The sequence below is a fragment of the Oxyura jamaicensis genome, chromosome 3, assembly GCF_011077185.1.
Source record: "Oxyura jamaicensis isolate SHBP4307 breed ruddy duck chromosome 3, BPBGC_Ojam_1.0, whole genome shotgun sequence".
Classification (NCBI taxonomy): Eukaryota; Metazoa; Chordata; class Aves; order Anseriformes; family Anatidae; genus Oxyura; species Oxyura jamaicensis.
In genome coordinates, this window is record NC_048895.1 from 44,336,030 (window position 1) to 44,359,799 (window position 23,770).

Below are 23,770 nucleotides of genomic sequence, written 5' to 3' on the forward strand. Positions count from 1 at the left end.
CCCAGCATGGATTATTCCAACCATCCCTGCAGTATGGTTCAGGTTTTTAAAAACTTGTGTTAGTGAGCCTTGTGTTTAGGTATTTTTTTCATGGGCAAAATGTTTTTTGTTTTTGTTTTTCCCTTAGTAATGGAATTTCTCTATCACAATTGTGATACAAGACATTTCCTCATTTTCTCTCTTTGTGAATGCAGTTCTCTTTTATCAATTAGTTTATTTGAAGAAACATTTCTCAGCAAGAGTCCTCATCAGTGGAAGAAGCTCCATAAGATGTATGTCACTGAGAAAATCATGGTATAGTGAAATCCCCAAAAATGTCTGAACTTACATAGATGAAAACAGTGTTATATAAAATGCAGAAGTTCAGGGCAAGAATCAGTAAAGGTTCACCAGTGATCACTAGAGATATATATAAGTATATAGGTACATGGATATAGATATATGTGTGTAGGTATGTATATACAAACCATCTCTTTATCCAAGAAGCATCTAGGAAAGATAGTAATTTGACCTCCATATTTCCCTACCCTTATACATAAGTCAAAAGAACATACAAGGACTGCATGTCTGAGTCAAGCCTTAATACAAGGTCTGCACTATGTTTAGGAAGATGCGCTGTCACGGAGCCCATGGAGCCCAAGCATCTCTTGTTCAACACTATACAATTGAGAAGGAAGTCAGAACCATTGGGTACAAAAAAATCCTTAAAGAGAGTTCTGAAAAGCCCTATTCTCCCTGGCCAACTATCTATACATCAAAGAAAGTGAGGAGGGCTACCTGTCTTTCTTACCTACTTCGCTCATCCTCTTGCATTGCTGTGTTCCCCTCACAAAGAAAAAAAAAAAAAAAAAAAAAAAAAAAAAAAAAAAAGTAATGCAAAATCTAGTGATGGAGCCAATGCCAACAGAGAGAAAAAAGAAAAAAAAAAAAAAAGCTCGTTCACAAGCATAGCCTGACATGGCACATCAAAGGGTTCTGGCACAAAGGATGACTTACAGTCTCTATGTAGATAACCACCAGCAAACATGTCCACTTTGTTCTGATTTTCTCAGGTCTTCTGACCTCACCAAGTCATAGGATGTAGGACTTGTGCTCTTTTAGTCCTCTGAGATAAGGAGTCTGGTGACATGGCATGAGCCCCACAACTCTGTGCATAGAGGAACAAACACCATGGTCCAAATGAGCAAATCCAAATGTTACCCGTGTTGAGATTTGTGTCGCCCACCTCAAAATCTATGGTGTTCCATCATCCCTAGCAGTTCTTAATTTCAAGAACTATTGCAGTGAGCATAAGCAATTCACAGAGCTTTCATTTATATAACAAATGAGGATGTGGTTTCAAAAGGTCATGCACTGACCTAGCCCTACTCCCACTGCAGTCTCTGGCAGAGCTCCAGCTGACGCCAGTGGGAGTAGAATTCAGACAATGGGAAATTATTTTGAAAATTGAATGGAAAAAAATCTCGAACCACATCTGCTTTCCCTTTTTCCCCTCTCATCCACACCCTTCTCTTGGTCTCACTAGTTGCGGTGGAATGATGCACTAATTGGTTCTGCATGGACGAGACCACACTGGGGCAGATTTGTTGCCATAATCTAATCTAATTAAAATAATTTTCAGGTCTGAGTGAGGATTTAAATAAAAAAAATAATAAAGCAGACCTTGACAATTGATGCTTGCTGTGAAAATGACTGAAAGTGATGAGTAATTTCAATCCAAGCTCGTTTGCCTTTCCATCTGCATATATTTTAAATCCTAATTATATGTAATCAACAGTATAAGCAACATGATTCTTCTTGTAGTTGACAAATTCGTGGATTCATTTTGCATACCTTCAAATGCATACATACCAATGAATATATAAACTATTTCTACCTGAGAGAGTTTTACATCAGGTAATTACAACTAAGCTCAATTAAAAATGCTCTTGAAACAAGTACAGTGTCTTTCAGATCCACAAGCTAATTTAAGAATCCAGTGGACATGATTAGGTCAGCCCAACAAAGAAGGCTGACTGGGAATTAAAAAGAAGGCCACAGATGTATGACTTTATTTTTGGCTGGACTTTCGCAACAGGGTGTTTCTACATTACATCAAAACTAATAATCCAACTGGGTGCAGAGTAAGGCAGGCCAGCCCTTTTTCAAAGTGACCAGAAAGGCTGTATTGTGAGTACATCTTCTACGTGTAGCCACCAACATCAGGGCCTGGTTCTTGGGGTTACTGGGTACCTGCCTTTCTAACACTCCCCAGCCATTGGGAGGACCTCAACACACCAGAGTGGAGATGGCTTTCCTCTAAGTATTATCTACACTAATAAGGATGGAGAGCCAGGCAGACCTCACTCCTATAGTATTGGTGGATCCAAGAAACTACCATGATGCTACTTATCTTCCTTATGTCTGTCAGGAAGAAGCTGCAGCTGCTCCCAAAGGGCAGGTAAGCTGAGCGGAAGTGGCCCTGGTGCAGGCCATGCCCTTAGCCACGGGCACCATTCCTCAGGGCTGAACATGGCCTGCAGAGCTGGTGTTGGTAGCAAGACCCATGGGCAGCCCCAGCCATGGTGAGTGGATGGGCTGGGACCAGGATCCAGCTGAGGAGACCAGCTGGGATCAACAGAAGATGAGCCAGAGACAGGTCCTTTCTTTTGCTGCTGCCAAGCAATCCAGAGGACACCTACCAAAAACTCATAGCAACTGCTTGATCCAGATCTGTTTGAAAAAACAACCTGATTGTCATTAACAGGTCAATACTGCATATCAGTGAAGTGAAGTTTCAGTTTTTACATGACCTTTTGAATGCATGGGTTAAAAGATAAACCTCAATGAACTGTCAGGGCATTTTTCTGCTGTTTCTAACCTATATTTCACAGGACAGGTGAAGGAGAATAAATGCTACTAGCCCCCAGTGTTGTTTTAGTCTTAAGAACCATACTTAACACTCTGCATTTGTTACAGTTTTATACATGTTCCAACTGGGATAAAGACATGAACAAATCTTCACAACACCCCTTGCCTGTCAGATACGGTGATTTCAATTCTACAGGTGAAGAAACTGAGCATATTTACTCCAGCAGAAAATATGACTTCAGGCAGTGTACCAGAACTTTGTTAACAACATATGGGTCTTTTCTATGTCAGGGTCATGGTGAAGTGGGACTATCTCAGGAAGGACATAGGTAAGAAAGATGATTATTGTTCCATTTTTGTACTACAGACCTTTTCAAAAGGCAAGCTCAGCTTTTCACCTGTAAAAGGGAATATAATCATAATGTTTGACCACCCTGTGAATTAGGGGTCTCACATAAAGCACAAGAGTTGTGAGCTAAACTCTGCCCTCATACTCTAGGCAGTACTTGCTGATTCTTGTCCACTACGCTGGAAGGTAATTTGTTTTTTAAGATTTTTATATATATATATATATAAATCTAAAGAATTCGTAAGTGATGAAGTTACGTCCTGGCACATGTGCAAAATATATACCTGTCATAAAATAACAGTGCAATAAAAATAAAAATCATGTATGTCAGAAAATATCATGAACAGAATATATGACTATGTTGAAAATAAATGTAACTTATATTTAGTGTGTACTTCAACTCAGATTTCCCTTCAGACAAAACCTCTGCTGTTCACAGTCTGAAAAATAAAAACTTTAGCAATGAGTGTTATGAAAGTCTGGTTCTCATTCCTATATGTCAGCTTTTCCACATTAATCAATTGTCCAGACTTGTTTCCACTGCACTTCCTGGAGGATTCTTCCAGTTCTGGGCTTGTCTCCACTTCTGATTAGCACATACATGACTGAAAGCACTGACTTCTTTTAAGTGCCTGAGTTCAGATTGAGGAGCATAACTGTGGGCATCTGAGTTTGAAAAAAGATTGTCCCAGAGGCTGAAGCATTTCTGGTTTTGTTTAAGGAGATCAGTATGTGCCGTGCACAGAAACAGCTGCAGGAAACCTGTCTGATCACTTCAAGGAGTGCTGAACCAATTTCTCCCAGAATGGGCCAAGGAAAGTAATGAACAAATTCCTGGACTTTTCCCACTCTGTCTTAGGAATGATGCTGTTAATTCATTTATCCTGATAGGCTTACTCTATGTCCTCATTCAGACATAAGCCTTGTGGCTGATTAAGTGCAATGATGGGTGGCCTCCTGCCATTCAACATCATCTAATGTGGCCCTGTTTATGCTCTTCATTGCTGTCGCTCTAACAATGATGCACATGCTCTTTTCCATTATGAAGCATTCCTGCTCATCTCCTAACCCATAGAACATATTTTCTTTCATCCATTCTTCAGGGGCAGACAAAAACCTCCCAGAAATTAGGCAGATGGGGAGGTCAAACACCTTCCGTTATTGACGACATGCTGTTTGTGCCTGGTTCTGAGTATTTATCATGTTAGTGAGTCAAACAAATAGATACTCTAATTAATATCAGTGGTAACAGGTGAGCTGTTCCAGTAACTGTCATAAAGATGCTGTATGGATGTTACTGGGGATAAGGACCCTGAAACCACTTCTCTATGATAAATGATGAAAACCCTTGGTGGTAAATGATATGTAATATTTTTGGAACATTGTGAGCTCCAAGAAGAAACAGCTCATTATCCATCTGAGCAGTAAGCAAGAAGAAAAATAACTATGCACCTAATCTTACTTCTGTTCCATGACTAGCTCTAATTTCCAATAAGAAGTCAAGCATCATCTTAGCTAGAAGGCACAGCAGAGTCTGGTTTTCTATGCCATTTCTGGAGCCAGTCTTGCTCAAGCCTTCAATTATGACTGACACTGAACTGTTATGTCTCTGCCTACACATAGCACTAACATGATCATTTAGTCCATGCCTGGAGGAATCAGTCATGTTCTCAGGCTCCCTTTACTAAACTCTGTACAGGTGAACACTAAGTATTAGCCCTTTCCATGGAAATCTTCCTACTAAGAAATACAGCTAAGGCACTGTATTACCTTCCTCTCAAGCAAATACGCTTAACATTTTTACTGTGTATACTTACCCAAATAGTCTTCATGTGTATGAATTCAAATAATCCTTCATAGATGAGGGTCAAGTCTGTGAATGGTTGACACTGTCTTTAATCCTATTTCAGGGATGATGGAGAATTTGGGTGGTGTCTAGGGTCTGTGTAGTTGCACAGTACAGTGAAAAATTTCACCCTAAAGGAATTACCTTGTATAATTTACACAGCTTATTCAGTGAATCAATTTAGCTTAGTTGTTATCCTAAATATATATGCAGCATGATCTATTTAATGCAGACAAGTAAAAGCTTTAAAAGTGTTCTCAGTTATTTTAAAGACAAGTTTTATTTTGCAATTCACTATGTCAGTTAGGTAGTATGCTAGAAAAGTCCTCATTTTTGTACTTGATTTGTTTATATTACTAAATTATATTTTGTCTCTTGTGACCTTGCTCTTCAGTGTAAGCTTATCTACTTTGATTAGTGTGATGGCACTTCCTTGTTTATTTTCCAGTGTAAGCTTAATATTTTACTTCTTCCTTCTTTGTCTTCTCTGTCTGTGACTCACTGTCAGTGGGCAAAAAATACCATCCTTACAAGACAGCAGCCTGAGCTACAGTTTTCTCTCATGAACAGTAAGACCATTACATTTGGGTGCATGTGCTCCCTACACTTCTTCAGTAATGTCCTGGTATTACAGTTCTGTTTCTCAGCTTTGTGTTTCTTTCTTAATTGCTCTCCAAACCACGATCATTCTGATATCAACAGAAGAAATGGCGCAACAGTTGGCTTTTTCTGGTAAGTAGTTTATTCTGTTTGGATAAATAATGGCTGAAAGCAGAAGAGCCTTGCCACCTGCAATAGCTGATGTTTCCCTTCACTTATGCAGGGGTTAGTTCCCTTTTAGCTCCTTTCAACAATGATCTTCACTTTAACAAGCTATTTTTTTTTCACTCCCATCCTTCTCTAATCCTTGTGGTTCAATCCATAAATCTTTATTACCTCAGGCACTTCTCTTTCTGCATTCATCAAGCGTTTATTTGTATGATAATACAATACCTTAAATCACTGCTAAGTCATTTATCATAATAAATGGCATTTCTTTAATGTTATGTCCCTGTTCTCCCACCTTATCTACAGTTTGTTTGTTCAGACTGTAAGCTCTTAGAGACTGCGGCCAGAATTTCCTGGAGAGATCAGTTATTTTTGTGGTTTTCAACCTGAAGAGGGCCCAGTGTTCAGGCTTACAAGGGCCTGTAGGAGAGGCATAACATTATATAGTGCCAGGCTATGAAAAAAATGATTCAAAACACAAAGGTTCTGTAGTAGCTTCCTCCCATCTCCTCCCACAGAGGAAGAAGAGGGAGGACCGATAAAGTTTTACAAAGAAACTATATCATACTTTTACTTCCAAGGTGAGTGTCTGCTGGAACATCCCCACTTATCAGGTGATTTTGGTAAGTGCCAGGGATAGGCCCAGAGTGGTAAGTGTTCCTTCTTAAACCTAAAACTATAACACTATTGCTAAACTTCTCTCCCTTGCTTCCCCGCTTGAAATATTTAATGGGGAACTTCATTCCCTGCGGCTGCTGGTGTTCCCTTGAACACAAGGAAATGGCACAGGGAGAAGATTATTAGGAAACGTGAGCCTGGTAATCTTTTGGAAAAAGCACAGCAGCAAGCTACCCACAGCAGGAACTAACAAAACACTTTATTTTCCTTCCCCTTCCACCACATTTGCTGCCACTACATCTAATAGCTCCCTCCCTGCCCACTAGAGCAAACATGCCTCTAGCACATCACCTTCCCCAACCACCAAACTAAATCTTCTCACAGTTGTCAGTGATGGGTGGCACTTTCCCAGACCACGAGGAGTGCTTGGGCAAGGCTGTGCTCAGTCTCTGGAGAAGTTCCCTGGTGCAGTTCTTCAGCTCCACCTCTTACTTCAGCCATGAATACTTCAGCTTTATGAGTGACCTTAACAGGAAGAGGTTGGCAAGTGCAGATTCAGCATTGCTGCTAACCTCTGCCATTTTGCACGCTCTGCTTCTCTTCAAACTCTTTGTCTATGACAGCATTGAAAACTGTGGCTGAGGTGACATCTGCTCAGACAAGTGTTTTGCCCTGGCTGCAGCCATCCTACCTGTGATAGCAGAGCTTGTCCTCTTTCACAGCCAGAAATACAGGCCTGGAGAGCCACCACAAGGAAGAGCCAGAATGAGAACCAAACTGGGTAACCAGGAAATATGGTCACGAGGCACAGCCTGACATGGCTGTAGAGCTGTCAGCTCTTTCCCACAGAGACAGTCTTTGGGGAAGGGAGGGAGAGGAGGGTGGATGGAGGTGGAAACCTCCAGCAGATGGCCTGACCTTCTTGCTGTTACATGAGATCCTGTTTTCTAGCACTGGGCTTCGTTGGCTGGTCCATTAGACACCAAGGGAGCAGTTCCAGTTGGCTCCATATGCATTGTGATAGGAACATAGGAGAGCATCCATAAATGCATCTTCTTGGTCTTTACCTGTATTTCTGCTTGATCCTCAGATGGGGCAAAAAGATCTCTACCCCCAGGAGCTGCAGGCTACAGGGCTTACTTACTTGGGTGTTTTTTCTCTGCTTTAGCGTGAGAGTTTGTTTGCCATATAATAAAGATAGCGTTGATTAAAGCATGTCTGGACCTGGATTAGTACGTCATTGCAACCCCTTAGAACTGGCAGCATTAGACAATCCTCCACACCCCAGGTGGATCATCTCTTATTGGCCTAATTATACCTACCTTGCTATCCACTGTACTGACATGAATCATAAATGTCTTTATGGGTATACACGGTGATGTACTACATAATTGCATTGACACAGATCCTCTCAGGCCAGATTTTCCCTGGTGAACTCTTTAGGCAGCTCCTGCTGCTAGCAAACAGAACATAGCCGTCTTCTCTGTTGCAATGAGGAACATCAAACAGGCAATGGCACTGCTGTCATGGCTTCTTTGTCTCCCTGGGGGCCTTGTGAATAAAGAAAAAAAACCAGCTCTTCTGGATGTAAAAGAGTAGCACTGCCCTTAGATGTCTGCAGGGTATGAGACAAAGAGCTGTGGTGGGTCGGAGGCTGCATCCCAGCTGATTGTTCATGGAGACACAACAGACACTGTGGAGCACATGACAGATCTCCTGTGCACGCAACTACTGTCAGCCCTGGGCCATAAGTGACATTTGTCCCTGCCTCTGTCTGCAACGAAGTAAGGCTGAGGGGGGATTGACCTCTGGAAGGAAAGAGCCTGACCCCCTTGGCTGTGGGGTGGAGTCGGGGGGCCACCACGCTCCTTCCATGTCCTTGTCAGAGGCTGTAACTCACTCAACACTATTCTCTGTGATTCAAAATTTGGATTCTCCACAATGATTTCAAGGTGAAAATGTCCTGACTATCATTTATTTCCTGAACATCTAATACTTCTTTGTAAACACTGTGATTCAATGCTGTTGCCACACATTGACACCCAGCAAAGCCTAGGCTGCAAAGAACTACGCGAAGTCCACCTGAATAAGCTTAGATGTTTACAGAAGAGTCTAAAAAAATCCATACCAAGGTTTTCTAGAAACAGGAAAATTAATGTAACTACTAAAAGAAAAGAAGATGCAAGTGTTCTGCCCCAAATCTTAAAATAGCTAAATATGCTCTCTCCTGATTTATATACCTGTCTCATAAAAATAAAAATCAATGCAATTTTTTAACAAGAAATATATTAAGTTTTAAAAATCTATCTTTCTTCTCTCCTCTCCTATCTGACATAAGTATTATATTCATAAATCTAGTTTGCAATAAAATCCTCCCTTATTTATAGAATTAAGCTCCTAGAAGAGACTGTTGCCTGTGAAGTTTTGCCAGCTATCCATTGAATCCTGGTACCGTGAGCATTTCACACAATTTCTTTGTGGATTACTCCAGTCCTAAATGTGTTTTAAAGTGTTGTGCCTCTGGTGACTTTTCATGAGCCTTCCCAAAGCACAGCTTCCACAGGCTTTCTTATTAAAAATAAATAAATAAAATAAAGGCATTTAATGCTTCTTACATAGAGGCAATTTGTCAGCCTTTAAAGAGAGGCATTTCCCATAATATCTTGCCCTATTTAGCCAGCCTCTTTATCATATTAATATTTAAAACAAACAGAGGAATGTATGATGGGAATCATTTTTAGCAAGCTGCTCTTACCCTTAAGTGAGTTTGAATAAAACCCACTATCCTTAAGCAATTGCTGTACTGACAAGCCTGGAATCTGGACTGTAAGACTAATAAATAGTGTAAGATGATTCCCAGATACACAGATCCTAAACAGGTCAGACTTTGGGAATGAGTTCCATCACAAGCAGTGCATAAATTCTGCACTTGGGTTTCCTCAGAAGACAGATTACTTCCTAGCTTCCCTTTCTCATTTCAAATTTCTGTCATTTAAATATCCTTATAAAAATTATATAGTTCCTACTGTTAAAGTATGAATAAATAATATGAATTTTCCTGCCCTTTAAGAAACATTTTCCCTGCATATAGCTTGCTTGAAAGTGAATTGATTTATTATGGAAAAAAATGTACTGAGAATTTATAGTCAATTTGTGTCTAATCATTACCTACAAATCTCTTTTGACGTGACTGTTTCCTATATAAGACTCTCCTAATCTATATCTGTTTTGTAAAATGTTCTTCCCAAGTCCTTATTTTAGATCTAAACTCCCATTAGTTCAGCCAAGGCTTCAAGTAGCCTGGCTGATTCGGCTCCTTCAGATATCTCATCTGACTTTTCCTTTCTCATCTTCTTCTTTTTGGCCATACATCCTAACTTTATACTGTCATGGACTAGTCCCTAATTAGCATGCTGAATAACGTTCACTGAAGGTCTGCTCCATCCCTGGAGGTGTTCAAGGCCAGGCTGGATGGGGCTTTGAGCAACCTGGTCTAGTGGGAGATGTTCCTGCCCATGGTAGGGGGTAGGAACCAGGTTTAAGGTTCGTTCCAACCCAAACCATTCTGTGAGTCTGTGATTCTATGGCATCTCTTTATACATCTGCAGACTTATCTCCATTCTCCTACGTACCTCCCAGCTCACTAAAACTGCAGTATTTCGGTGTATGGATGCTTGCAAACTTCCAAAGACCTTTTCCTCAGACAACATATCTCCAGCCTCTCAAAACATCCTGAATGATGCTGGCTAAATATACCCCTCTGCAACTCAGAAAAAGCAACATTTGTCACTTTATTCCCCCAGCTGCTTATTGGGTTGAAAGGGATGGAAAGAAATCTTAGAAAGGTCTACAGATGAATTTTCCTAGGTGTTCCAGTCTCAATAGAGATACATCAGAAATGAACTGCCAGGTATACATGCAATTTTAAGCCTGGTGTGAGACTGACAAGAGCTGCACAGGAGTAGAACTGGTGCAGCCCATCTTCTACATCACATCTAGCCTGGTTAAAATAAGGAAAATAAAATAAATCATGCATTAAGGACCATACTGTAAGGAGATTTTTAGACATGACCCAAAGTACCAGCTCTCATAGACAGAGAGAGTCACATTAAAAATATATCTATTGTGACTTTACAAACAGCACAGCAAAATCAGCATACGGGCCTACTTAAGATGCTGCTTGCCCAGGGTGAGGAGCTGGGAGCCATGGCATCCTGCAGTGTGAGCTGGCACAAATGAGGTGGGAGCTCAAGCCTTGCACAGACACAGCATCTGCCAAGCAGCTGAGTTTTGTGGAAGAGCAGCATCTCCAGGTTCCTTCCAAGGTCCTATGAGTACGCATAACCACTGACTTGGGAAAAAATATATATATAGTCCCTTATATCACTCTTAAAACCTTTTATATAAAAGGTTTTAGATATATCAAATGCAGAATAAATACATCGTGCATAAGACAACTGATGAACATAATGTTAATTATCAAGCTCTTACAATACAAACTATATTATCTAATCTGATACTTCTTCAAGAGTTAACGTGATAGCATTACTCAAATCCAACTTTTTCCTTACTGAAGCCAATAACAGCAAAACTTTTAGCTGAAAGGACAGTGTATTTGCATGACCCATGAGTAAAGCTACACTGCTAGTCTAAAACTTCCAGAATTATTGACTCTCATGGCTATATCACTGATCTTAGTATATTTAGAAAAGAACCAAATAATCCTCTTTCCAGCTTTCAGAGGAAAGCTTGAAAACAAGAGACTTCAAATTTAGTGACAGAAGACTTCAAACTACACACAACTACAAAACTATGTTCTTAAAAATATGCACATGGCAGACACTCAGTGAATAGCTTTTCCAATAAAAAGCAGATTTTGGAAGCATGGCAAGAGCCCCCTAGTCACAGATACCCAATTCAGCTTATGATAGGTGACCAAGAACTCCAGCATGATTGAAAACTGAGGCAGACCTTAGAAGGGTTTGGATGTTAGCAGCAATTACTCAACATATCTGGATACAGTCAAACTGTGTTCATTATAGAGGAAAGATATTAATTCCCTGAGATCCCACACCATGTAGAAAATATTGAGCACTTAGGGGCAGGAAAGCTGTTCCTATTAACATTTTTGTTCAGTCTGAATTTTACTGCCCTTTTATACCAAGACCTCTTTAGACCACTTTGGCAATAAATATCCCTGTAAAGACTTTTTTTAAACTGCCACTGGAAGTGTAAAGAAGTCTGGCTGCAAATGAGAATCAGGCTCTGTGAGGTGAAAAGGGAAAAAAAAAAAAAAAAAAAAGAAAAAAAAAAAGAAACTTTTAAGGTTTAATCACCTTTAGTATAAGTCTACCCCATACAGGAACAATAACAGCATGCTTCCAGCCATCCAACACTGGATTGTTTCTCCAATTGTCCACTTCAATTAGCCTTTCTGTCCCCTGGTGCTCTTGGTTTATTACCTGAGTTGTAAACAGGACATTATTCAAGACTGTTTCAGGCTAATTACACTACATATATTCAGAATCTGGCTGTTAAGTGGTCATAAAAGGCTCTTTGTAATTACTGGATGGTTAGTAAAAATAGGTAGGATAATATTTTATAATGATGATTATTTAATTGAAAGTTAGGTCCAGTGCTTGGGGATATTCTCTGGATTTCTGACAATACTGCTGTATTTGTAGCAACTGGGTTTTGAAAGTGAATTATTCATTTTTCTTCCTGCACAAGGAATTCTGTGTTAGGCGAATTCTGTGTTAACCCAGGTACGAAAGCTGAATGCTCCTAAACCACAATTTGCTTTGTGAATGGCTTCTTGGTGTAAATGCTTGCTTGGATGAGCTGGGTCTCAAACATGATGAGCACCCTCAGAAGCTGTGAGCTCTGCATTTTCCTAGGATCTCAGAAAAGGGTTAAAACTACGCTATGGTGTAGACATAGCCTTCCACCAAAGCCAAATTTGTTAAGAGACAGTACTTCAGAGAAGTTTTGAGTAAGTTCTGGCACACAGCAAGGAACAAGTCCTAAGCCTGAATTAATCCTGTGAGCTCTGGGACAGTCCAACACGTTGGCACTGTGCAGGTAAGGCCAGGTTTGCTCAGCCCGTCTCCATCAGCTTTCATCTCACTGTTCTTTGCGGTGCTTTTACATGGCCAATGTAAGCTATGCTTTTTCCTAGAATTCAGTCTGTTATGCAGGAGTAGACAGGCTGTGTTACAGACACCCTACACAGAAACCTACACATCCAGAGCACAGAGTAATGAGGATGCTGTGGTTTGTGCAGCTTACTAGCATGTTCTCCAAGGACAAATGTAAATGCCAGCAGTGGGATAACACGAGCAGTGGAATACACATTTCGGTAACTATCACCAGTGAAAATTTTCTTCGTGTGGCCCCGCCTTGGAACAAATTAGTTGACAACTAATTAAACAGAGACTGCCCTTAAGCTTTTATAATCCCTGTCAAATTGTACCAAGTGAGGAGTGAAGACCTATCCCACAAGTTATTGTACAAACAAACAACTGAACATGTTGTCCTATTGTATTTAGCCTAATGCTGTTGCAAGCAGAATATTTCAGTGAGTAAACCTGTGTTTTAAACCAGAAACAAGATAGCTTGAAGGGCTAGATAAATCCCCAACATAAACATTTCTACTGATGTCTTCACCTGTGAAGTGATTTGTTGTAATGCTGACTAATTAGTTTGTAGGTTTTGCTGTGGGTTCTTCTTCTTATCTCACCTACATTTTGTTGTCAAAATCCAAATAAGCATTAAGCTCCTAATGCCATCAACTAGTTGCTACAAGAAACTGTGACCCTTTAAACTCCATAATCCTTAGTGAAGTAGCAAACTCCTCTTCTGCATTATCTCATAAAGCCTCTTTTTAAATTAGAATTACAATGACTGGACTAAATCCTGATTTGAGCCTCCAGTTACCATTCCCATTGATTCACATGTTAGGAAGAAGATAGGAGCTACAGAACAGAGTATGGCCTTTTCCCCCTACCTGGAGGAGGACAGTGTTTGCTTGTCATCTGGCTGTTTGATTTCCAACCAGGTGCAAAGTCAAAATCATTCCTACAGTGACAAAGTGAAATAAACTGTGTTGATGAAGACCAAAGTGCATGTGTTACATTTCTGTTGGGACTTCTTAAATAATCACTGAGCACTTCTTTGTATAGTTTTCCTCACAAGCTCTTCCTAAAGTAGAAGTTGTCACAGGGAGAAACAAAGCATCACATTACTGACGGTTCTGGACTTGCATGATTTTCCACGGGAGTAAAAGGAAACACCTCCGTTTGTCTAGGTCCAAGCAATGTGATCACACAAGGGGGCTTTGAGAGGAGAGGCCAGTGCTCTCCAGACCCAAGACAATGGCATAACCCACTGGATTGTCTTTTCTCACCCAGAGCTTGCCATTCAATTCAGGCTTTGGTATTGCTGCTGCAACAACAGTTAATAACTTTAAAATAAATTAATAAAGAACAGGATCTCCTGCAGAGTTCTCGTCTCTAATTAAGTAGTGGCAGGGGAAGCATGTAGTGCAATAAGAAATAATTGAAACAAAGAACCTTTCTTTTTTATCAAGCTATTTAGCATTTTGGCATCCTTCCAAATACATTTCCTATAATTGGAAACATTAAATCATTTGATTTAATGTTTCTGCAGCCCCCTCTCAAGCACATGGTCACACTGAAGGAGATGGCATTGTTCATGAGTCAGGCTGTCTAACTAGAGAGCAAGCTGGGGGGATAGGATGCTGCTATGTTCTTCTGAAGGAGCTAGGTGACTTTTTTTGCAGAGAACAGTTAGTTTCCTCAAAATTATTGTTTCAGAGACAGCCTTACTTAATGTAAATAAAACAAAGCAAGGGCCTGAGGAGAACTGGGAAAAAAATAATCTGAACAATTTATCTTAGCCCTTACATTACAAAAGTACAAAACTCTGTCATATTTTATGCATAAATAAAAAGTATTTTCCTTTTTACTCTTTAACCACCAAGCCAAAACACTGCACAGAATGTGTTATTTAGGAATTAAAGAATTATTTTTGTTCTATCTGGGTGATCTCCTTCTGCTGCCTTTTCAATTCTCTGAAAAGCTAAACGTGATTTTGTTTGTTTGTTTTTTTCAGGTAAACACAAATTGTTTTTCTTTATTTTTATTATTATCTGTTCAGTTAGGTCAGACAAACAAGCTAGTTACTATACAGCTTTAAAGCAAATGCTAATAAGAAACCTTACTACTAATGCTTCTGTTGTATTAATGCCCTGAAAGGCTTTTGTGTAAACACAGTGCCATTGTAACTGAGGAAATTTTTCCAATCTGTGTTGGATCACTGACTCCCCTACCAATATCAAGTGCCTTATTGTTTTGATTCATCTCCTGAGGTTTGTATCATGTACCGTCATTCCTCTGGCTTTCTCTTTTGCCACCATCAGAAGTACCATTGCAGAAAAATACGCCCAAGAAAGAGACGAGGTGCATGGAGAATGAGGCAAAGCTGAAACAGAAAGATTGAGAAGAGTAATAGATACAGGCTATAAATGCCAGCCAGAAGAAGTCAGGGAAGTGTTTGTAAGTAAATATGGAAAGAGGAGTGGGAAGAGTGAGGACAGAAGCATCAAGAAGAAAGGGATGCACCCTTTCAGACAGATTGCCATAGCTTTGGTTAGTACGGGCTTCAAGATGGATATTCCCTGCACTGAAAGGGAAGAAAGAGAGTCTTAGCAGGGAATTCTCTGAAAAAAAAAATACACTCCCTGTTCCTCTAGAATACCCCATGGTAATGGCATCCCCAGCACATCACCAAAGCTGTTTATTTTATATTTTTTTGGCATGAAATAGAAGTGGTATTCCTGGGAATATGCATGGCAAGAAGATGATTTTGTAGCTAATTCATGGACTGCACTGGGGATAATTAAGTTGTTTGTTCAAATGCTTGTCTTTAAAGCTTATGAAATGTTGCCAGGTTTTAATACTGTCAAGTCACCTTAAAGCATCTTTTAATGATTGCTTAGAATATCTCAAAGAGATATTCTTCACATACTAATAAGTATCCCCTATTTCTTGTGAGATGGGAAAGTACAGCAAGAAAGAGGTCTGTAGAGGAAGCACTGAGGAGGAGATACAAGTTCTATATGTAACCAAAATAGACCAGGTGTAGGGCTGGGTATATATTAAATTTAGAATAAAACAAGAAAAATCAACCATTTACCTATAGAATATCCTTGCAGGCTGAAGTTTCAGCCATCAAAAGAAATGGTAAAAATATCATTGACTTGGGAGAGGAAGGAGAAAGTTGCTTTGTGGTTATACTCACCAATCATCCTCAGGGATGACTGTCTCTCTAAGACCTGTTCTACTTGCTTTTATCCATACATTTGCTTTCAGAAAAGGATTTTCATTTCCAAACTGTCACTGACTTTTTAAATACCCCATTGAGTAAGGACATGCAGAATGTGTTGCTTTGGATCCTGAAAGTCAAGGTTTGCAGCATGACTTCATTCTCCTAACACTTTTCTACAGAGATTCATTATCTCAATTTCCCTCTGATTGGGCCAGAAGGTTATAATCCTTCAGAACTACAAAACTCAGGAGGACCAGATCCTGGGTATCTCAGGAGACAGTTAATTGCTCACTGAGGTTTCCACCTCTAACTCTGAGGTTATCTATCACTGGAGATCATAAAAATAATAACCATATAATGCCTTCTGTGGTCTTGTCTTACCCCTCCACCTCACCCCAAAGAAGGAGCTGGCTAGTCTGCACCTTTCACACTTCTCAGCATCCCAGCTCCAGTTCATGGGCTCTCCCTCTCTCATGTATCAGCTGTTTTTCCCTGGCACCCCAAAAAAGGATGCTCCTTTCACAGGTCTACAAAGGCAAAGCCTGGAGGTCTTCTGCCCCCCAGGGCCCCTGAACCCCTCAGTTGTGCTCATGAGTGAATGTAAAAAGAAAGGCAGGTGTCTGCACCACTGCAACGTGCAGCTACTGATTAATCACTACTCCATTAAGATGTTTGTTAAAAGCAAAAATGCTGCTACCTAGAGATGCAGACACTGAGTTTGTAAGACCCTTACTGCCCACTTGGAGAGTGAGGGCACTGGCAGGTATGTTTCCCAGGAACCAAACTCCCCTGCTTCAGCATGCTGTGTTTTTTGTTTATTAATGAAAGAACATGTTTCTCTGTGAGATTTTTAGCATGCTACCATGAACTTACTGTGATATTTAGAAACAACTGTTATGAGACTACAGACTCTACAGTTAAAGAAAAGGTGCTTAATTTACCTTGCTTTCATCTTCCTACGTTATGTTAAAATAAGAAGTGTACAAGTGCACATATGTCAGGGACAGTTTTTCCTAAAAAGGACCCACAATGCCCACATTTGTCAGAAAACTTGGAATTTCAAAGAGCAACCTCAAAGAACACCAACAAGAAAAGGTGATCTAGTTAAACAGTTAATAGCTAAATGTTTATAATTCCAAGCCCAGTTGGTATGTTTACACATACATACCATGTAAGTATGAACAAACCACATTTCAAACCATGAGCAATGCTTTTAGCTGAGGGAAAAAAAAAAAAAAAAAAAGAAAAAAGAAAAAAAAAAAGAGAGAGGAGAGAGAGAGAGAATGATTTCTAGAGTGTCGTTCTTCACCTTGTCATTTCTCCATCACAGTATTTTCCCATATTCACTTTTAGACCAATACTTGTTGTTTCCTAAACTAGTCATAGACATGGAAAGGAAAACAATTTAGAATTTGTAGCTAAACCAAATGTATATCAGAGGCATACTCAGTGTTTCATCCATGACTGACTAAGCAAACAACTTTCTCCACTTGTCCAGAGCATCACTAATGATACAGGGGTGGTAGATCAACAGTGGTGCCACAGCTGTGGTGGGTGGACCGGACTGTGCTGCAAATCACCTCATGTCTCCCCAGCTCTGATCCCCAACCAGGGCTACAGCAGGGGCAAGGAAAATCATCACCAAAGGGAGTGCCTTGTAAAGAGGGCTGGTGGGTCCAAAATATGACTGTAACTATAGATTCTGGCCTTTCAAATGATAACAAGTTACAGGCAAACTTACATTTCTTGCTTAGGTCAATAATAGGAAGTAGAACAGCAACTGAGCTTGAGTAAAAAGCCTTACATAAAAATTCCTTATATCTGGAGAAAGAAAAATGACTGTTTTTCTACTTTCCTCTTGTAAGTCTATTTTCTTTAACTGCTCCCAAATATTAAATCATAGGAATGCTGCTAGGATTTTCTGCTAGAAATTATAAAGGAATATATAACATCCGCCTTTAACAGAGGTTAGTCTGGATGACTAGTCTGGATGCCTAAATGCAGGTGAATATCAGTGCTAGGGTTTATTTCCTATTGTTCAATTCAATTCAAACTAATCTTTTTATCATCTTTTATTTTCTCTTATAAGTTCATGAAACTAAAAACACCTCAAACACAAATAAACACATTACTGAAGTAAGAAAAGTGGTTAACTTTTAACAAAAATTCAGCCAAGAAAGGATAAGCAATTCTGCAGCTTCCACTAAGAGATACCGACTCTGTAACAGGATCTATATTGTCATCTGTGCATCAGTTCATCAAAGCTAAATCATCATCTTGTGATTCACAAGTTTATTTAACCCCTGAGACCAATTCTTCCAAAGGGGAAAGGAATGTTGCCAAAGGGGAAAAGGAGTTACCCCCTTTAATAGCAACCTAATCAACTTTACAATTTGACAGATCTCTTTATGCTTAATTAGATTAGGATCAGCTGTTCTGAAATAGAGAGACGTAATTTCAAGGGCAAGGCAGCTTGATACTTTTCCTCAGTTGTACAATTATCTTATGTTGGCTCTGGGTGATGCTAAATGCCAGTATAAGTAGCCTCATTGTTCCGACCAGCATGTATGAACACCATGTTGGCTGCTAGCACCTGAAGACTACTTAAGGCTGAAAAGCTATGGTCACTTGCTAGTGCTGTTCGGAGGTCTGTCTGATCACAAAATGCTCCCTTTGTTTCTAGTTGCTGTTCTGCATTTAAAACAACTAGAAAAATGAGTGAAAATTCAAATACTTCTTTATAAATTGCTAGCAGTTGGAGGCATGCCTGTTACACTGTGCATTTGGGTAGCTGTGAATATAACCAAGCACATAACACCTGACTGAAATGCTTGGCTGAACAAAAGCACTTTCTTATGACAATTTGCTTCCTACTGATTTTACATAGATAGATTAACCACTCTCAAAATATCTTTGCATACACAGATACTTTATTTGGTGTTCATAAATGAAACAGCAGTTCTCTCGATAGAAATGATACATCCTAAAACAGTGGATAGTGGTGAATATATCTGCCTGTTCAGCAGAACTATGTCTTCATGACTGGTGTATGAGAAAATATACAACATAATTGTGCAGGTGGGTGTGAGGAGAAAAATGAAAAGGTCTACCAGTCTTGCACCATTTCTATATAAAAGCAACCTTTGCTGGGCTTCATATAAGCTGCAGAAGAGAAATGCCTTTGTCATGCATACATAAATACAAGGGGATACGTGTCAGTCCCTTCCATCTTCAGCTGCTGGAGTCACATCAGTGACAGAGCACAACATGTTCTGTAGTTGACAGAAAGGTCTCCTTTTTAATATTTAGAAACTTAAGACTTAAACTCAGTTTACTAGTTCATTTCTGTGAAAAGCTGTGAAGAAAGTGCTTTGCTTCCACAAAAAGCTCTGAGGTAACATTCCTTAGATACATGTCATTGCCGTGAGAGAGAGAAAAAAAAGAAAAAGAAAAGAAAAGAAAAAAAAAAAAGGCGAGGAAGGGAGGAAGAAAAGCATTCTAGCCATTTTTTGCAGAATTTCATAAAGGCTTTGATTGGTGTAATAAATACAATATGTGCAGCTGTTGGCAGTCTCTCTGCATTTCTACTTAGTATAGGTCAAATCAGCTTAGAAAGTGGATGTATGAGTGCCATGGTAAGAGCAGAACAAGCTCCACTTATCTGATGTTACTAAGGTTGTTAAAAAGCCTGGTGAGTATCCAGGAATTTTTCTTAATGACCACAGAAGGCATGCTGCACATTTACAATGTGTCTTCATATTAAATTATTTTCAGAAGATTAAAGACATTGATGAGGTGATGATACAAGCAGATATAGTATTCTGATTCACAAAGGAATCATGGATAGAACCAAGAGCCTGAAACCTGGTCTGGCAAATGTAGTACTAAGGAAATATGGGAAATAATGCAGCACTAAGGAATATGGGAAAGATTAGCAGAGAAGCCAAAACATTTCCAGCTAAGATGCAGTTCATACAGAGGCAGAGAAGGGAGACACAATCTTCAGGAAAGAAAGATGAGAGCAGAAGTCATCATTATGTACCTCACTTTAAACTGCAGACAAAAAACGAATTAATCTACAAGAGATCTTCTCCAGCAGTCCTTGTGCCCCAGTCGCCCATTGAAATCAACCCAGGCACCTCCCTAAAGCAGCTTGCAGTTCCCTGGGGAAGAGTCATCAGAAACCAGTGCTCAAGCCCATGCAGTCAGCCTGTTAAGTCCCTATTGCACATACAGACAAAATGGTGATCTTCTGCAGATCAGAAGAGTGAAAATATCACACAGTGACACAAATCCCAATGATCATCAAGTATATCAGCAGCAAAACACGAGACGACAAAAACAACAGCAAGGATTTCAAAGGGAATTTCAGAGCATCCAAGACTTGCATAGTCACAAGATGTCCCTATTAACACCACATTCTTTTCTCTACAGATGCGTGAGGCATGCTCAGAAACGAGAATAGGATAGGTCCAGATAAGCAGGGATATTTGTGACTAAATGGAGGAAATAAAACTGGCTGAAACAACCATCACATCAGGAATATCTCTAGAACAATAGGGAGTAAAAAATATTTCATAATACAAAAAGAAACATAGAAAATGGTAGCTTCATGGAAAATGAACTGAAAGCTAGAAATCACACTGTTAGAAAATTCATTAGATCAATTAAGTTGTATTTTGCAATGTACTCACATTGCAGATCTTTCCACAATTAAACTGGAGATACTTTAAAATATAAAATAAACTGGTGCCAGAGGTATTATTGGCATGCTAATGGAATAAAGCACCTGGAAGAGACATTGAAACAACTGACTTTGCAAAAGAAGGTGTGAGATGTGGAAAGTGAAAATTACAGTTTTGGAAAGATGCAGATGAAGACTCAGTTACTGGTAAAACACTGAAACATTTCTGATGATGAGAACATCATCAAAATGCCAACACATGGAAATACAGAAAGCTTATGGAATGCTTTCAGCCTATGCCAAAATCAAAATAGCATATATGAGTAACATAAGCCATTATAACCTGCTGACCTGTATCATCCAAACTAGAAGAAAGAAAGTTGCTGAAGTAAATGTGAGGGAAGAACGGACTGGATTTCTATGCAGAAGATAATGTATTACCCTTTATACCACTTTAACAGAGCTCCATGAAAGATAAAAACATACAAAAGCTGCAGCTGGGTACTAAAATACCTTTGCAAGTAACATCAATAGCTAACAGTGTGTATAAAGTGGGATGCATTTGTGGCAAACATCATGATACAGAGGACTCCAGCTAGAGGAGGTATAAAAGGGCCAGATGAACACACACATCCAAATTCAAAAATAGTGAGAGTAGCAAAAGAAGTGCAAAGGCTGGGCAGGACTTTTGTGACACTGCACCTTTTTTGTCTTCCAAGCAGAGTTTGGCAAAGCAGAAGGGATTCATCCAACAGCCATGGCACAGTTGCAGGTAAATAGAGCTTTCTTCATTCCAGTTCTGGGCAACACAGAAGTTACTAATTTTCATATAGGTATGTTTTCCCATGCGTGAATTTATTCATTTCCCAATTTTATGTCCGACAACCATTTAGAGACATGCAAGACTGAGCCTGCAGACCTCACCAGGACAGCTCAGATGTAGAGAAGTTAAATAGAGTGCTTTGTTTGTGAGGAAGGCCACATGGCAGTTATCTGTGCTAAAGTGAATTCATTTGTTCCATTAACATAAACAAAAATTTCCATTGAAGTTGATGAAAATACTCCCATTATCTCAAATAGAAACAGGACCGCACTTATGACAAGCTTTACAGGAAACACAATGCTGATTTTAATGGAGTCAGTCACAAAGGTATTGTACTGGAGACAGCAATCTTCCCAGTGCAATTGCTGAAAGCCTTTCTAGAGCTGGAGGTCATATAACGCACTTGGAATACAAACAGTATAAAGAGTGTTTTCCCACTAAAATACAAGAGCTGTTTGGGATTCATAAACATATTCACTGCTCCCCATCACTTGTCCAAACTCTCATAAATATCAACAACACAACCAGAATAAGAATAACATCAATCCAAATGGTATGCTTTCACTTACAATCATCTTTGTGAATGTTTCTTTTTATTGTAACCATATGTAGTCTCTGCATCTTATAATTTATCTTTCAAAGCATGGTGGCTCTTGAAGCCAAGGCCAACATTCATTTTAAAATTCAAAGATCCTAAAATGCAGGTATTAAAACTGTTTATGAGAGTCATGTTCATGCAGTTTTTTTTTAATGTCTTCAACTTCTCATAAGTAGGCAATTTCTCAATGTGATACAAACTCTTTTTCCAAAGATCAGCATTCAGTCTTCTGTGAAAAGAATACCAAAACCTCAAGCTTAAAGTACAAGATGCTCTTTATGTGAAAAGGATGCACTCTAGGCTTAATGCATTCCTTAAATTTTCAGAAAAAAAAAAAAACAAAAAAAAAAACATAAAAACAGTAAAACAGAAAAAGTTTCCACATTGAAAAGCAACTACTCTAGTTTTATGACTTGACTTATAAAGAATGAGACATTCAGAATTAGTTCTCAGTTTTTCAGTAGAAAGAGTCTTTTAAGTGGACCGATAATATTCAATTCTTCCAACTTGCAGCTAATTGAGTTATCTAGTGCTAAACCACAAAATTAAATAAATATACTACCTCAAGCCTGAAGGCAGCCCCTAGGAATGCCACAGAGAAGAGCCATGTTTAGTCCATCGAACCTAACAGCATATGTTTTATATTCCTTTCATTCTTAATGCATCCAGTTTAGTCTTTCATTAACAGAAACCATATTTGTCAACAAAGTTGAGTTTCTGAAGAATAACTGATTCATTTTTAAAATGTCTTTCTCAGAAGAGAAAACGTCATTTCAAAACTTAATTATAAAGCAAGTGTACTTGACACAAACTAGCACAGTAATTTAAACATGGTACACCAAAATAAAAGCAGAACAGATCTTAACTATTCCACATTAGCCTGTTTGTGAGACTTTTTGGACCCAATCCAAGAGAGCACTAAAGCATGTGTTTTCTGTTGAGTGGGACTTCAGAGTCACCTTTCCCAATCTAACTTTGGTGCTTCTCCTTTCCCCTCCTCTGTCACTCCTGATGTCTCCATCTGTTTGTGTGGGAAGAGCACCTATCCTGCACTCTGTCAAGAAAATGTCCTTGCTACTCTTGGTCCTCCATACCCAATGACTTATATTTGATGCTTCATCTTGGGATTTCAGGCTTAGCGTCTGGGGCAGAAAGATCCAGTATCTCCTTTTGAACCTGACAGAGATTAGCCACAATGGTGATTTCTCTGCTGCCGTCATGCAGATGGGATGAGGCTACAGCACACAATCAGTGTGAAATCCAGGAGAGTGTTAACTGAGGTAGGTGGTCCTGAGTCACTTAGGTGCTCTGATAAATCTCATCCCACACATTCAAACACTTTCATCAACAGCATAGTTTTGAAAACTGAAATCCATGCAGCAGCACAGGAAAACAGCTAGTCTTGAATTAAGATGTCAGGCAAATGGGTGACACTGCAGGCCCATTTAAAGAGATTGAAGATCAGTTTTGAAGGGCTGGTTATCTGGTGAAAAAGAGAACTGCAAATTAAAAGCTGGAAACTTGGTACAGCTTTATCTGCACTGCAATCTGCTTCTTTAGTACTTACAGGGAGTGTTCAAAGGCAACAATTATTCCCTAAATAACTTCAAAAATATTATTACCTTAAACAGAGGAAGGCACAGTATCTCCTCTCTTCCACAGCAAGCAGCCAGCCATACTTACCATCACCTGCCATGGGGACCCTGCAACTCCATCCAACCCATGTTTCCAGACTTCAGTCACCAAGCAGGCAGCTCCAAGCCACCCTCCAGGACATTATGGGTTACATTCTGCCTCTAGGCTGCACCATGGGCATCTCTGCTATTTTCAGCTATTTCTGAGGTTGCTGGGAGGTAATGTTTCAAGGGTCTGTGTGAGAGGATCTG

The 23,770-nt window shown here is 39.5% G+C and overlaps 1 long non-coding RNA gene across 2 annotated transcripts in view; it reads right to left on the minus strand.

Moving 5' to 3' along the window:
* The window catches only part of LOC118165216, a 72,365-nt gene that overhangs the window by 11,323 nt on the left and 37,272 nt on the right, over positions 1-23,770 (minus strand). Inside the window, exon 3 of one of the 2 annotated variants that reach the window (XR_004749922.1) lies at positions 21,856-21,979. The exons of the other annotated variant lie outside the window; for it this stretch is intronic. This is a non-coding gene — a long non-coding RNA (uncharacterized LOC118165216). The remainder of the gene's footprint in view (positions 1-21,855; positions 21,980-23,770) is intronic. 2 annotated transcript variants of the gene reach the window in all.